The sequence below is a fragment of the Anser anser genome (assembly GCF_964211835.1).
Source record: "Anser anser genome assembly, chromosome: 6".
In the NCBI taxonomy this organism is placed as follows: Eukaryota; Metazoa; Chordata; class Aves; order Anseriformes; family Anatidae; genus Anser; species Anser anser.
The window spans coordinates 26,724,171-26,740,418 of record NC_139726.1 but is presented as its reverse complement, the minus strand read 5'-3'; the positions used below and the strand labels follow the sequence as shown (position 1 = coordinate 26,740,418).

At 47.7% G+C, this 16,248-nt stretch overlaps 1 protein-coding gene and 1 long non-coding RNA gene across 2 annotated transcripts in view; one reads left to right on the top strand and one right to left on the bottom strand.

Moving 5' to 3' along the window:
* The window catches only part of PARD3B (par-3 family cell polarity regulator beta), a 536,941-nt gene that overhangs the window by 405,258 nt on the left and 115,435 nt on the right, over positions 1-16,248 (bottom strand). The gene's annotated exons all lie outside the window — the stretch shown is intronic.
* LOC310902020 lies at positions 419-15,411 on the top strand. Its single transcript, XR_014586411.1, has 3 exons — positions 419-1,959; positions 5,936-9,543; positions 10,337-15,411. It is a non-coding gene; the product is annotated as an uncharacterized lncRNA (long non-coding RNA).

Here is a 16,248-nt window from a genome sequence, read left to right as displayed (position 1 = left end):
CAACAAAGAACTTTTTTTAATATCTACGTTCTGCAAGGACCTAAAAGAAGAGTGTGCTTGTACACCAGTACTACATCCCCTGCAACAGCAAAATAAAAGCGTGGAACCAGGTGGGAGAAGTCTGTCTCCAGTTAATCTAGGTGGGATCACACCTCCCCGTCCCCCTTTGGATGGGGAAGGGCCCCGCTCCCCGCTGCTGTGCCTGCAAAGCTAAGGGTGGGCTTGCAGTGCTCCCTCCTCAGCTGGGGCAGCCCGCCGGGCTATGCTCCTCCTGAGAGCCTTCTTATGCAGTCATTTATTGCTATAAATATTAAATTACTACCATATCTATGCCTCCTGCCAGGTTATACTGGCATCATGTATGCCTGTCAATATACACGTGCCTGTATGAGAAGCAGCTGAGTGCACGAGAGCTGAGCACTGAGGGCCAAACCCCACCCTGCGGGGTGGAAAGGAATGTTTTGCTTACAATCGGATGATGAGTTATGTACGGTTAATTAAGGGTAAGAGCTGTTGATAACAAGCTCTATTTACAGTGTGGGCAGGAGATGGCTCCAGTTAAACAGGTCTAAAGGGATCTTAACATTCTTAAAAGTTTGGCAGGTGCAGAAATTAGTCCCTCAAAAAACACCAAAGGTATGTTCAGAGAAATCCAGAGGGGAAGGGAAATCTAAGTAGAGATCCAGGGGAGATTTATGTACATGAGTTACATGTTTAGAGATTTCTCTAAAATGGTCCTCAGCCACAAGGTTTGGTAAACATCTCTGTGATACAATCTCTGGGACTTAGAGAGAGAGAAAAGCCTTTTGAAGCTGACTTTAAAGCATAGGTGGATTCAACCCCAGATTTCTTTTATATTTCTGTTCACATATCTCAAAAAATCTTACTCATGGTGTAATTCTGGCTTTGGCTGCCAATGTCTGCTTCTCTCCAAGCTCAGTTTCATTTTGTGCAAAGTGTGGTTTTGTGGTCCATGACCATGACCAAGGCCATGCTTATCACTCTGCCAGGGTTTCGTTCTTGTTCCATCTGTGGTGCACCTTGGCCAGGATCATCCCTGGGGCCAGGACAGCAGGATGTTTCCCCAAAACCTCTGCAAGGAACAGGCTGCCCTTCTGCTCCACTACAGCATGGAAAGACATGGCACTTTGTGGAAGAGAGATACCAGAGAGTTACCAGTCCGCGAGCTGACAGAAAGCTTGCCCAGCCCTGGGGGCTCTCTGATGCTCCCAAGGAAGGCTAAGCTACAACCTGGAGGTTTCTTTATTAACTCTGTGGTAACGTCAGCTCTGTACCACCACCTGAGATTTGGGATGAGCCACCCCTCCATGATGATCTTGCTCATCTCCAGGTAGCTCAATGCACAAACAGGGAGTATAATAAACTGAGGTTAGGCAGAAGCACACAGACTGCCCTGAAAATCAGGCAAGCTTAACTTTTTCTAACTGGGATTTTTGGACAAAAATCATTAGCAGTTGGACTGGAGTAATCTAACTCTTGAACTAGAGAGGAAAACACAGGTCCTGCCCTCTTAGTGCAGGGAGATTCAGGCTAAGACCCTAGGCTGTGTGACATTAGTTCTGTTACAGAGCACAACGTGTTAAGTATTTCAGAGCCCGTGTCGACGCGATGCTCTGATGCTGCATGAGAGCTCTGCAGCGGTGGTTTGCATTCTGGGCCGTGAGGCCGGAGACTCTCACCCTTCCCCAGGAGATGGCTGCTAGCTCCCGCAGGCGCCCGCAGCTGCTGCAGCGCGCCGCGCCACATCGTCTCTCTGATTTGGGAGCTGGGACGTTGAGCCAGCTCTCTGCTCCTCCTGCCCTACGGCTACTCCTGTGGCAAGGCAATTTATTCATCTCTCCTTGCTCAGAGCTGCACCTAAAGGCACAATATGGCCTTTGATTATCTGAGAGAGAAAAACTCGAGTCTTCAAGGGCCACCACTGGTTTCTATTTAACAGTATGTCATTTCCAGATTTTGTTTACTTCTAGCTCCTAGCACTGACTTCTTTCATTTTGTTTTATTCATACGTGGGTTTCATTAGTTGTTCTGTTTGCAGCCATCGCTTGTGGTTGCTAACAGCAAATCTATATTTGCTGTAACCTGGCCAGTATATATAACATTAATTAATATACGCAATTTTAAAATGCCTATTTTAGCATGAAGGTCAGGAAAGGACTATTTACATCACAGCTGAAGGTGCAGTTTTTGAAATAGGTTCTCACCAGTTCTGTTTTCTGTTTACTTTCTTCTGACTTCTGTCTTTCTTCCTCCCAGGCTATTTTATACTATCCAGTAATATGAGCTACAGAAAATTTTTTACCCATTCATTCCCCGAAGCTGAAGGATTTGCTCTAAACATGGAAAAGATGTGGGCTCCCAGGCTTGGGCAGCCTGGGGAGAACTCAAGGAGGGGCTGAGATCACAAATCAATCTCTCTAGCAGCACGGCAGGGAGGGAGAGGATTCGGTGGAAAGAGATGCTGTGCCTGCTGCCAGCTGCACGACCTTCAGCAGCTGAAGGAGCGTGGTGTGTAAGTGGCTGTTCCCCTCCCTTGACCACAAAGGATTTGCTTAAAAGGGACGCCAGCGGGAGGACTGGAGCAGAGCCCTCCTCCTCTCCTTTGTCTGGGAGGGCAGGAGCATAAACCCGTGCTTACTGGAGGCTCGCCTCACCTAGTAGTGCCGGGCTGCTCCTTTTTGTCTTCCCCTCACACTTTGCCACCACCATTGAATATGATTATTTAATGTTCCAGTAATTGCATTGTGCTTTGCAGGAATATCAGAGTTTCTAGACTGCTCCGTGAATTGTGCCCTGCTTATGTACAGGGTGCCTGCGAAGCTATCTGGGTCAGGCACGCTGAACACCCCGCCTTTCCTTAGTGGGAAGCTCCTCACATGATCCGTTTTCCAGATGGTCCCTAATCCTTGCACATATCCAAAAGCCTCCGGCTACAATTTCTTGACCTCCTCAACAACAGATATTCTTCTTTAGTGTATACAGCACACAGTGTTCTTTCTGTTTCTACAACACTTCACAGCATTTCCCAACAGTATTTCAAAATCCTCATTCCTTTCCACTGTGTTCCAGCGTTCACACCTACGGCAACGGCTGAACACCAGTGAGCCGAGCCAGCGGCTTATCAGCCTGACTCATGGTAGTTGACACACACCTTTCTTTCCAAGAGGCACTTCATTCATGCAGATGTTTTCTCCAGATGTTTCTGGAACGATCCCAAATTCACTGAGGGTGAAATCTAAACAAGAGCAATGTCCTTACTCTCGCACACCACAAGCAGGTTCTCCTGGTGAAACCTCAGCTTCCCATCCCGTTTTTCTTCCCTCCTCCTTCTTCCTCTTCCCTCTCAGAAGAGACCTTTCCCAGCCATCACGCTCAGCATTTTGAATGTGACTAACTATCCTGTTAAAAAATTTCCTATAAATAGTTAAAACTTCCCCTGATTTTTTCTAGGGCTGGGAGTTGGCCCTAAGCATGTGCAGCTATTCAGCATTCTGGCAGCGGAGTGTATTTTGTTGCTATTTGTGTGGTATCCAATATCCTGTCTTTTGTATTCTCACCTCCTTTCCCTTTCTTTCCAAGGTGCCCAATAATGTATTCTCCTAACAAGTGTATAATTATTTAGTTATTGCACTGTTTTATGATTGCATTGTTGGTAATTGCTCAATATTGCAGGCGATTTATTAGTAATTGCAGAGTCTTTCAGATCTGTCTTCAGTAGGAGTACAAATAGCAGCTTGCATCAATAGACATCAAAGTCTTCAAGAGGGATTTTGCTTTAATGATCTTTTTAAAACTATCTTTCCTACCGCAGCCTTGAGGGCCAGAGTTTCTTTCTTTCTTTAAACAATAGCTCAAAGTTTCGTTCCTGCCCTGCAGTGGAAAAATACATTACATCAGTCTCTGAATAGGGCTTTATGCCATAGCGCAGCTATCACCTTCCTGTAGTTTCATCTATTTCTAATAGGATTTTACTCTGGCGATATACACGCAGACTGCATAACTCCTCAGCCACCCAAAATCTTCTCAAAGCTTTTTGACAATAATTAAACTGCAAGCGGCGTTCAGATATTCCTGTCATTTACGCCTTCTCATGCTGCCTTCGGTGGGAATTCGCAGGTGGAGCGGCCGAGAACTCAGCTTCCCTCTCATTAATACATGCCTGCTGGTCACACCTCGCCAGCCTCCGTGCAGGAGCCTCGCTCATTTTGTCACACCCTTCCTCCTAAGGGATTTCTCAACTTTCCGCCAGCTAGAGCAACAAACTCAGGCCACCTCAGCTCGGCTGCGTGGCAAAGAGAAGAAGATTCCCCAGCTCCTCGCGGAGCGCCTTGCGCCCTGCCCGAGCCTCCTGTGCCTTCCCCTCGCTGCCGCAGCTCTCCCTGCCCCGACCGCCCGCCAGGAGCCCAGCACTGTCTGGATGCAGCGCCGACAGGCAATGTCAGCCCCCTCCTCTGCCCATGTGCCCTCACCCTCTCTGCACTTACACCCACCCTCACGCCACGTCGCCCTCTCCCAAGCCTTCCCGCAGGAAGGTGCCACCCAAGCCCACCACGTCCCCAGATGGCTGCCTGCTTTATGGGAGAGGTGAGGGGCATGGGAGCACCACGCCGTGCCCCGTCACCAGTGCTTCCACCAGGCTTACCGGGCAGGCAATGCCCAGGACTGGATCTAAACCTGCAACACGGACTCCTGACCATGCAGGGAAAATGACTCTCTTGAAGGCTGTGAGCTGGACAGAAGCAATTAACCCTTCCCGTATCGGACGGCTGTGCAGCGGCACCATGTTCCTCCTGATCAGTAAGGATGGCTGGCGTCAGCAAAGCACATAAGCAGATGGATGGACAAGAGGGGAGAAACCCCAGCCATGCCTGGTAGGTACCTGGGGCTCACTGGGACCTAATAAACAGTTCCTTCTTCTGACCTGCTGGGCACCAGTCCACAGCCTGACATCTGTCTGCCCATAGCTGCACACGCAGGGCTGTCCCGAGCTGCGGCACCCCTAGGACTCACACGTACCTAAGACACCAGCGACACAGTCCCACAGCTGTAAGAAAATACTGGCAGCTTTCCCCGTGGTTCCAGTAACAAACCGACCTCTCCTTCACTAGCAAAGAAAATCATTTCCTACTGAAGTCACTGGCTTGAAACGGGAACCGCCTTTGTCACAGGCTCTTCCAAAACTTTCTTTGAAGAGGTTCCCACACCGCTGACTCACCACGCGGCTCCCGAGGACAAACCTGCCCCAAGTCAGCTTCTGCAGGGTGTAAGGCAGCCAGCTCAGGCGCTGGTACACAACAGAGGAGGCGAGGGACCAAAACCAAACAGCTGGGAAGAGAAAAAAGAAAACAGAACAGCAATGCTCCCCAAAACAAATCTATCATCTGTTTTATTAAATCTTACATTTGAGGCTAACAATTTTTCCCTTTGCTATCATTTCATCAGGATGAGAAAGGGGAATCTGAAATTTGGGGATGAAGTGCAAACACTGTTCTTGTTAGCTAAATGCACAGCTGAAGGGATTTTCAGAAAATAAACCAAGATTGTATTTGTTTAGTGAAAGTTAAGTATTTACCAAGTACTGGATCCATATATTAAAAAAAAAAAAAAAAAGAAAAAACAGCACTTACAGTTCTAGTCGATGTAAAACTAATGCCAGAGGCCATAATATTGATATTTAAAATAAGACACACTGTTTAATAATAAATAGTATTTTTCAGCTGTAATTGTTTTGCCCCAACATGTTTACACACATTGCAGAGATCAATAAGGATCGAAAATAAAATCTTACATGTGATTAAGTTTTATTAGTTTTATATAAGAAATAATTTAGGAACGTGGCAATTTAAGCAAATATTCTTTCCTTTTATCCATTCGCATCACGCTCCCGCATTTTTTTTTCTTTCATCTCACACAGGAAGAGCATGGTTTGCAGAAACCCCAAGCCCAGCCACACTGACCAAGGTTTGGGAAGCACCAGTGCATACCTGCCACTTCTCCAAAGAGGCTACATTTGGTTTTTCCTGAGGCTTGAAGATCTCAGTGGTTCCTCCCTGTACTAAGAACATTACCCCAAGAAGCTCAGCAGCTAGAGCCTACACACACCCTCCTTTGCTGCTGTCTGTGCACGTGTTTATAGACAGAGAGGGGAAGTGTTCATGTTGGCATTAAGAAGAGCTTCTCACCCCTCCAGAAATTGTATTAAACGGATAGAAAAATGTTCTTTTTGTCCTCTGCTAGGCTTTGGGAATAAAATACACCCACTAATTCCATAAGGAAAAAAGCAAACAAACAAACAAACACATGCTGATTTCTTTTGCTTGCTGTTTCAACAGCTCATTCAAATTTTTAAAAATAAATTATGATCTGGTCATACTAATTTTGTTTGTATTTGGATTCATCACTAAATAACTTTGAACACTGCATAATCATTATTAATGCTATGAAATTATGTTATTGGTGTTTTTAGATGCTTTTCAATTAATGCAACGAAGCACAAAATGTTATTTTTACTGCAGCTAGCCCATGAAATCTTTCTCTCTTTCACTGTGATTTCTATAGTATGGATTCTTCATTATAAGGTTAACAATTCGTTTCTCATCTGTTTCCACCCAGTTTCCTGCAGCAGTTAGCATTCTGGTCCTGCAGTGAGTTGGATGCTCACATGAACTGCGGGGTTCTGGGTGCTTTTGGCAAGGGGCTGAACATCTCCCTGCTCAGCACTTTGCAGGAGGACTGGGGTTTTATAAGGTATCGCAGAATCAGGGAGTGATCTGGGGAGAAGCTTGTATGGGTTTTGCTGTGGCTGCGAGGGAAGGCATCCTGGCACCGCTGCTGGGCAGGGGCTGGTGGGAGCCGACGGACAAGGGTGCGCCCAGGAGCTGCCGCCCTGCTGCTCAACGAGCCTTGGCACCCGGCCTTCTGAGTCAAAGCTGCTGCTTCTGGCAGCCGAATGATGTTCTCATCCCCCTGCCCCGGGTCTGATTTCCCAATCCACGAAGGCAGAGAGCAGGGGGGGCCATGCACATGGGAGGCCGGGTCCCAGGCGGTGCCGCCTGCACCAATGCACGCAACAGGAGGGGTTTCACCCCAGGCAGCGAGTAGGGCGCACACCCACGAGCACCCTCTGCCTCCCCTCCTCGGCACGGCTAAAATCACGCAGACTCCCAGCTCCCAGGCCAGTAATAAGGAACATCTTTTAGCATCAAAACTGAATCCTGCAGGGTGGAAACCCCTGGCAGGGGCCAAGAGAGACAAGCCCTCCGCTGCCACACGGCGAGCCAGGAACACCCGCCAGCCATCAGCCAGCCGGCTGCGGGCTCAGGTAATAATTTGCGTTCATGTGAATGCAGCAAGGAGGCAGCGTGAAGGCAGTGGGGATGCTGTGTGGTTTGCTGCATCCCCCCTGCGGGCCTTAAGGAGGCTGCCTTGGTTTTGTTGCAGCTTTCCACACAGACAGCAAGAGATCAGGGAGAGCCCCAGAGCCTGGAAAATTCCAGCCCTGCTCGCAGCCTTGCTCCAGCTGAGGCTGTTGGGAAGCACAGGGATCTTTTTTTCAGCGAAAATTTTGCAACTTGAGTTATAAGAGCTGTTACCAGGCAACCAGCATAACTGAGAGCAGTGCGAGCCAATGAAGCAGGCACTTCGCTCGAGGTGCCTGGTGCCCAAATACCACAGCCATGAGACAGCGCCGGGTGGACAAATAAATAGTAAAGGAGAGGCAAGGAGCTGGAGCGAGGAATGGTAAAATAAAGCATGCCTGACTGCAAGAGGTGATAAAACAAAAGGTAGGGAACCGAAAGCTTGTGTGTAACATAGCAGGAACAGGAAGGGCAGGAGGCCAGGAGGTCAGAAGGCAGCAAAACAACTTGACAAGGAACAAGAGCACGGGAGAAGCTGCTAAGCTCAGCAGTGGATGGCACCCTGGGACAACTGTCCTTTGTCCTGGCTTTCAGGTTGTCTTTTCCCCTCATTTTTTTGAGACAACAGCACCACAAATGTGTTCAGATCTGCTGTGAGTAAGTTTATCTGGAGCATCTGACAAGGGCACCAGATAGCAGAGCCGAAGCCTTGCCCTGCTGCCACAACCAGTGTGGTACGTGCTGTCCTCTGCCCGGTGTCACAGCAGCTGCAGCCCTGCAGAGGCCCTCTCCCTGCCTCCTTCCTTGGGATGGGCACTTAGCAGGGTGATGGTTGGACCAGATGATCTTGAAGGTCTTTTCCAACCTTAATGATTCTATTATTCTGTGATATTTCTGCTGGCTGCAGTAGGAGAAACGCTCGGGGCTACAGCGATGGGATGGACCGTCAGAGGCAGGTTCAATTTAATTCCGGAGACACTGCTACTGGATCCCTGCTTTGGGTGCCCACACTCCAAAACAGCTGTGAAAAATTGTAGAGGCTCCAGAAAAGGGCTGGGAAGAGCTTCTGAGCTACAAAACCTGTGCTCGTCGACACCAGCAGAACTCCTGACGCTGACGAGGCTGGACCACCGTGGTCTGCACCTCCGTGGCAAGGCCGTCTCGGAGAGGAGGCAGCTCCGTAATTGAGCTGGGATTGAGTGTAACAGGATCCAGTGGGCAGAAACTTCATACCACGTTACCCATGAAATACCAATATAATAAAATAATGATTTCCCCATTAAACTTCAGCTCTCCTAATGGAATACATTACAGTAGAGTCAGTTTTGTGGAAGAAACCCGTAGGTGTCGTATTAGGAGGTTTCTCATGCGGTGCATCACCGTAGGGAGTACACTTCAGAGACTGATGACATTATTTAATTATGCCGATGTGTCACTGTGTTCTCTGTATTACCTGAACAGGGTATTAATGCTCTGCCTCCCTGCATAGGAAGCTATGCATAGAGAACGGCGCAGTTCGGAGCACAAGGGCAACTGCAAACAAACATTTTTTAGCAGCCAGGCAGAGAAAAAGGCTGTTGACAAGCAGCGCTTAAGCACACAAACAGAGCGTAGTGATTACAGATTTAGAAGTGATACATGAAAAGAACTAGAGGCATTTTATATTTTGGGTGCTGCAAAATTCTAAAGATAAAGAACCTGTCTATGAGTTTTTTTTTCAGTTCTGAATGTCTGCTGCAACAACTGAAACGTGTTATGGAAATGATTTAGGTTTTTCTAATTTATCTGACAATTTTACAGGGAAACATGTTTTTTAATCATTAAGATTTTTGAGGTAATCATACAATGCCAGTCAGATAATTTATGGTCCTTTGAATTTTTTGTTGAAATTAGAATTGACTCAGCTGGATTTGTAATGCAACATTTTGAATAATTTAAAACCACCCACTTGAAGACTGTAAATCAGGCTGCTCTCTTTTTATAAAGAATTTCCTGTTTGATGGCTGAAACACTACAAGGCTTTAACAGACTTAACTCTTTTCCTCACAGGATAATTCTTTCTCAGGAGATCCTTGGGAAGATGGGCTTAACCACAAAGTTGTCCTGACACACTTAGGTTGCAAATAATTTGGGACCCAAAGCCCAGAGAGTCTCTGTAAGAAAGGTACTACTACCAATTTGGTATTTTTATTGAAATTCCTAAAGCCAGGCCAGAAAAGTAGTACTGGTCAGCACTATGCAGTCTCAGGAGCTGTAACCTCATTGTTGAATTTTGAAGGAAAATATTCAAAATTGTCCATTTCCATAGGGGGGAGTTCAGTGCTGTAATCATCTGCCCCATCTGGGCTCCCTCCGGATCTATTATAGCATTTAGAAGCATGTCTTCTTTTATTGCTTCTTGTATTTCTGGTCGAGGCAAAAAGCTTATGAAACCACAGGGATAGCTTTGAAAATGAAGTATTCTTTTGCGATTGATGGTATACAGTACTCCTGATCCAGTGGGTATATTTGAAATATTGCCAGGTTACTTTCTTTCCTTAAGTTAGTCAGTTTTATGGTCCTAACCTCACTGCTCACGTACACTCCACCCTCGCTGGCTGGCAAGCTCAACTTGAGATGAAACTGCAAGTGGGCAAAACTGAACATCATGAAACTTAATGCCATGTATAAAGCCCAGCAGATGGAGTCAACTTACATACAAACATTTCAGCTTTCTCTGAAGAAACAAGCAAGCAAGACCTGCAAGTATTACGGCCAGAGACTTCCTAAAACATGAGTTTTTAATATGAAGTAAAGGCTCAGAATCCACAAGAGCAGATTTCTTTTTAGTTGGAATTTTAGGACATTTTCCATTGCTCATGATCATCTTGTCCAGCTTAGAAGTTTTAGCTTTTTTTGCTTGGGTGGGGGCTTTCTAGTTTACTTTTTTTTTCTTTTTTTTTTTTTTTTTTGCACAGGTGTGCATTTGTTTCAAAAGTCAGCATTTCAAGAAAATCAGACAGACTATGCTAAGTGGAGATTTATAAATAAACTGCTTTATTTATGCATGCCTGGATGACAGCTAAAGGCCTTGCTGTGGCACAGCATAACGGAACACCACCAGCAGCAGCAGTGCTTTGTCTGCCACCTCTCTGCCGGTATTTGTGCCACAGCTCCGTGGCCCTTCTGGCCCTTCTCCAGCTTTGCTCCTGGAGTAAAAGTGAATGAAAGTCGCTTCTTGTTCACTGTAATGTATTTGTCAGTGTAAAGCTTGGCTCTTCAGAAGCTAAGCAACACCCGTGCCCCCCTTCCCACCAGCCCTGTGCTAGAGGCAGCAGTTCCTAGAAGGGCCGCAGATACAAAGGACACCGCTCCTCTGGGCAAAGACCTTCCAGTCCATTCTGCTGGCCTTGCTTAGCCCTCCTTCCTCAGCTCTGAAAAGCACAGGCCCTGAGGCCAGTCCTCCTACAGCCTTTCCTCCAGCCAGACTCTCACCAGTTTCAGCAAGGACAGCAGAAACTGCTCTGTCACAACAGAAATCAGCAGCTTTGTTTGTAGGGGCCTCTTGCCTTTCAAGATGTTTGTTGCAACTTAGGTTTCGCCTCCATAGCACACTCCAGTGTGAAAGAGAGAAAAGCAGTTTTTCTCGGAGAAAAATGCGTTATTGACCTTGGTGCTGTCGGCGTGGTGTTCCTTCAGGGCCCTGCAGCAGCACTGCAGCAGAGCAGGGCCCACGAGAGAGCAGCGGGAAGGGCTGTGCTGGAGCCCTGCCGCACCCCCCCCTTGCCAGGTGAACCACGCACGAACAGGTTCTTTCCCTGTGTGTCTGCATGCCAAAGAGAGTCGGGCACCTAAGCGTGAGCCCGGCACAATAAGCACTTATGCAAATACAGCACCTCTCTGCTTCCGTCTGCGGGGCGTGCTTCCAGGTCCCAAAGAGCCTGCAAGCCAGGCAGCGCACGAGTACAAGAAGATGGCCCACGTGCCCGTACCCACAGATGTGGGAACAGGATGCACATGCCCCAGGGTCAGGGTGAAGCTTCTGAGCTAGGAACACCTCCCACAGCTCGCTGGTATCCAATGCATCAACTGAAAGTGCTTTCTTGGGTGCACCGATGGATGTTCTGCTTTGTGGAGAGCGGCGTGCGAGCGCAGCAATCCTGCTGTGAGTGCTGCCTTGGTTCTGCGCCCTCTGCACTGTGCCACGCTCCCACCACCCCAAAAGGCTGCCAGCGCTGTCCTGTGTTTCACCGAAGATTAGAATGTCATCGCTTATGGTTAAGAGCTTCGGGGACATGTTGAATTACTTTTCTGATATTATCTTTACATTTTTTCAAGAGCTTAGCATATTCCAAACATTAATCTTCCGTGCTGTCTTGAGGCAACGTGACCAGAAAATGCTTTGTCAGCTACAGTTGTGACAAAAATGCCAGGCATGCCTTAAAAAAATAAATAAATAAAAAGGAATCACCCCCTCAAATACTCTCTTTGCCTTATATACTTGATGAACATTATAGTTCAGCCAGAGCACTTGGCAGTCCTTACAGGCACCCAGCAGAGGCCATGACAATGTGAGCACCGGACCATTTGCAGAAATGACCCATCCTCACCAGAACGGAGCGCCCATGGTACATTTACAAGGACAGACACACAAAATGGTTTCCAAAGAACCCTTCCGTGCAGGCTGCCCTGTCTCCTTAATACACGGGGGTTGGCTTCCAGGAGCGGTGAGTGCACCGGTGGGACCGACGGCAGCGGCAGCCCTTCGGTATCCACATGGTTTGGGCCCCACGGTGCTGCTGCCACCCGGGAGGGCCTCAAGCAGCCGCCGCGCTGCAGAGCGCCTGCCAGAGCCCTCCTGGTCCAGAGGAACCACCCCACCCGGCAAAGGCAGGAGACAAAATGGTGAGCGTGCGTCCGCTGGAACCTCCCTGGGTCTCAGCTTTGTCTGAGTATGGAGCTGCAGTGCTGGCAGCAGAGGAGGGGGTGCCCCAGAGATTTTGCAGCTTTTATTTTCCTAAGGCAAGAGGCTCTAGTGGTGGGACAGAAGGTGGTGACTTCTTAAATTACCCCAGCTTAAATGCTGGAGCCCGGCAGGAGTGATCCAACTGCGTACCTTGCTCCCACTGTGTTCAGTGCTACATGAATCAACAGAGATATTGACAGTTCCTAAATCCTTCACATAGGCGACAGCAAACATTAGGCATATGCTCAGCCAAGCAGAAAGAAGCAATCCTGAAGATTAACAGCCAAATCTGGCAGCCCTTCAACACCCATACTCTGTCAAAGCTCCCAATGAAATCAATACAGTTTTTAGAAGGGGACTCCATCATGCCAGTGCTCAGAGCGAAGGGGCAGCTCATTATCCCAGCCCTGGAGCAGACTGGAAGGTCTGCTGCTGCAAAGGCCACGATGCCAGTTGTTACCTAGAGGTCGGAAGCTCATACTTGTCAAACTCTTGTGCGTACACACTCAGCTCTGCTCTGGGCTCCCTCTGTTAGAGTATAGGCATGGTACCATAAGCCCTAGGTGCTAGAGGAATAGGCCACCCTCTGGCTTGTCCTCGAGGACAGAGTGCAGGAAGCATTTTGCCTGTCTTGGGTGCAGGATGTGAGGGATGTGAGGCTGGTGGAGCTGTACTAGCTGGGTTTGCCCATAAACAAAAAGAGGATGCGGCAATGCTCAGGTGTGGTTTTTCCCACTGTGCTGCTACCTGCGGTCTAAAAAGATGATGCTCAGAAGTGACAGGGCTTTGTGCTTCCCCGTGCATCCATGCCAAGCAGCTTCCTGGTCCCAAGGAAGGATATGCAAGGTCAAGGCCCTGCTCCCTCTCCTGTGCTGGCAGGTCCTTTTCCACATGCTTCCTCAGGAGAGATGGCTAGGAGCTAAAGGCTCCTTTCAGAGAACATGTTGATGCACAGTGAACAGGAGTTACTGTCTTAGACTGACTGCCACAGAAATGGTCACAAAAGCAGCATTTCGTTGGGAAAAGCAAGAGACTCTTTGCAGGCCAAGCAGGTCAGTGCAGCCAGCACAGAAGATCCTAGAAGAGCAGCTGCACCTAGCGAGCAGAGGAAAGCTAGAGCATTTTTCCAGAGATGCACACCTGAATCTCGTAACTCCAATCCTCTAAAATTACCTGGGTAAGAAACTGTTAATTTAATATCTGAAGTTTTGGGTTAGAATGATGAAGTTCAGCGAGAATAGCTGGCTTGTGATATAATCCTGTGGGTCAAGCAAAATTGCAGGGGACAATTTCCAATAAGAAAATGACTTCCACAAGTTTTCAAGTATCACTCAAACGTGAAGTAACCCAGCCAGTGTCAGGTGTTAAGCCAAACACGGGGTGTTTTCACTTAAAACTTGACTCTAAACACCTCCTGGAAGGAGAAATAAGCCAGAAAGGCAACCATCTGCTAATGGGCACGGGTAGCTTTGAAAGTAAAATTGGAAGAAAATAGTAGACGCTAAACGGAGGAAACATCAGAGAAGTGAGTAGCTCAAGCAAGAGTGACACCCACCTCTGCAGAATGCATCTGTTGCCTCTCACAGGCTGGGTGTGCGCTCTCCTAGGAGGTTTGCAGTTCCCACACCCCACTTTTATATGGCTCAGCGTTTCAGCAGCTGAGTGACCCCGCAGGTACCTCCGCCAGCAGCTCCAAAGCCAGGCTCTGGGCACCCCACCTCTGCTGGGGACTCAGTGTGTCCAGGACACCCGTTAGTCCCAAGGATGAGGCGGAACCACTGGGCAAATACCAGCTACGATATAACTTTGCTTGCATGTTTTCTTTAACAGCCCTGCAACACACTGTGCAGGCTTTGCCTCAACAGAACTGTAAAAGCACAGGCATTCAGCATATATAATTTACTGGCTGAGGTTCTGGCCTCCAGGGCCTTGCTTAGCTGATGATAATGCACTTGACAGCGACATTTTTTCCCTAAATGATTCAGCGTATCTCATCCCTTTTGTCCTGCTTATTCAAGGAGAAAATACCTAACTGAAACGAATAGCTTGTGTGGCGAGCAGAGAACAGCTGGGTTTGCTCCCCTGGCAAGGTAAGTGACGCTGCATGGGGCATGCAGCCCCGCAAGAAGGCTGTTTCCAGCTACGCTTATTTTACCCAATGTGGTAGTGCTCTGCCTCTCCTTCAGGCTGACAACGTGGTCAATAATTCAACGGCAGGATTGCTGCCTTCTCCCCTGGCGAGCAGAGGTTGGTGCGTGGCCTCACCACCGCGCTCGAGGGGCTCAATCCGTACGTGTGTCTCGACGCACTCTATTTTTGCGAGCACGGGTTTCAACGATGTGTTTAATAATTCCTGTTAGATGTATCTCCACGAGTGACCCAGATTCAGAAAGAAAGCCTCTTTGTTTAAGATTGTTATGCACATACTTAAAGATGGGCTTAATGGCTTTCTCAGATCGGGGCCACATCAAACAGTGTTGTTAGTGAACACAGAAAGACTGTCTTCATTCAAAGCAGTTGTGTGCCACACAAAGCTTGTCAACAAGGTGCAGATGTATCTAGGGGTTTTCTTGGTTGCTGCTCAGCCATTTCAAACTTACATTTGACATAGCCTGTGTGTTTTTTGTTTGCTTTGCATTTAAAAATCCCTGTGACTGTTGCAAGCATGCAACACTGCAGGCTTCAGTCCCTGTCTCCTGTGATTCCTCACCCCTTGACAATGGCAGGATGAAGGGACAGCACAGGGACCTCTTTGTGTGGCAGCTGCTCCTCACAGCCACGGCGTCCTCAGCTTCACCACGTTTCCTACAGTTTTTTGTAGTTGCAGTGTCAACTTCAAGAACTCGAGGAGGGTTAGCTTTGTGCTGCTGCCTTACTATAACTGTCAAGTTGAGTCTGGATATTTTGCTTTCAGTTTATTCTTTGGTTCTTCCAAATGGATGGTTCTTCCTCTTGCCTCATTTTACTTCTGACCGTTTTCCACTGTTACACAGCAGACTTGTCACACTATGATGCTGCTGGTCTCCAAATTCTTCCCCTTCTTCAATTAGATTTTTTACATGGCCTCATGCCACTTCTTAACTATTTCAAGGTGTGGGTAGGAGCCTTTATGCATTCCCTAAAAGAGCACATGCGAAAATCTAAACATCTAATATTCATGCCAAGATACTGCTATACCCACTGCTCATCCTTCCAAGGGCACGCTAAGATAGCTGGTAAATATACACTGGTGTGACAACCGGCTGCAGGGTGTTTTGGCAAAAAGGGCAATCTGTTAGTCAAATGGAGAAAGGAGCAGCAGAGAATAGCAGAACAGAGGGGTTTTAACAATTTTGCTAACAAACTGTAAAATAGCTGAAAGTGTAATTTCACCTTCACAACATCTATTTATTTTTAGTTTTACAAGTTAGCATGAAGTGTGCCACAAATAATTCCTGATGAGAGCAGAGAAGAGAAGGGCAACTCAGGACGAGGATAGGATGCAGTTTTGTCCCCCCTTTTTCAAAGGGTACAAATGATGCAGAATGGATTCCCTTCTTTGCCAGAAAAGCTTGGACACCACAAGTCCCGCACCCCATGGAGCGAACTGCTGTTGGAAGAGATAATTTGCCTGAGTAGTCCTTTTTCCAGTGATACTTTTTATTATACTCAGATGAACAAATACTCTCTGGGACAAGAGCTGAAACCCAGACTGCTCAAGCTTCAGGCTCCTCTAACCCAGAGCCTACAGTCCTCCACATGAAACACTTCAGCAGTCCCAGGTACAAAGAGCAACTGCGGTCTCCCTTAGAAAGGACTGCGTTCATGTTGCAAGTGCTTAGAGCTTAGTTAGCAATTCACCTGAAAGAGGCTCCTGCCTCAAGTTTACCAGTTCTCAGTGAGGTTACGAACCTGTCTCTTGACATTCAGAGAAGCGTTCTTAGA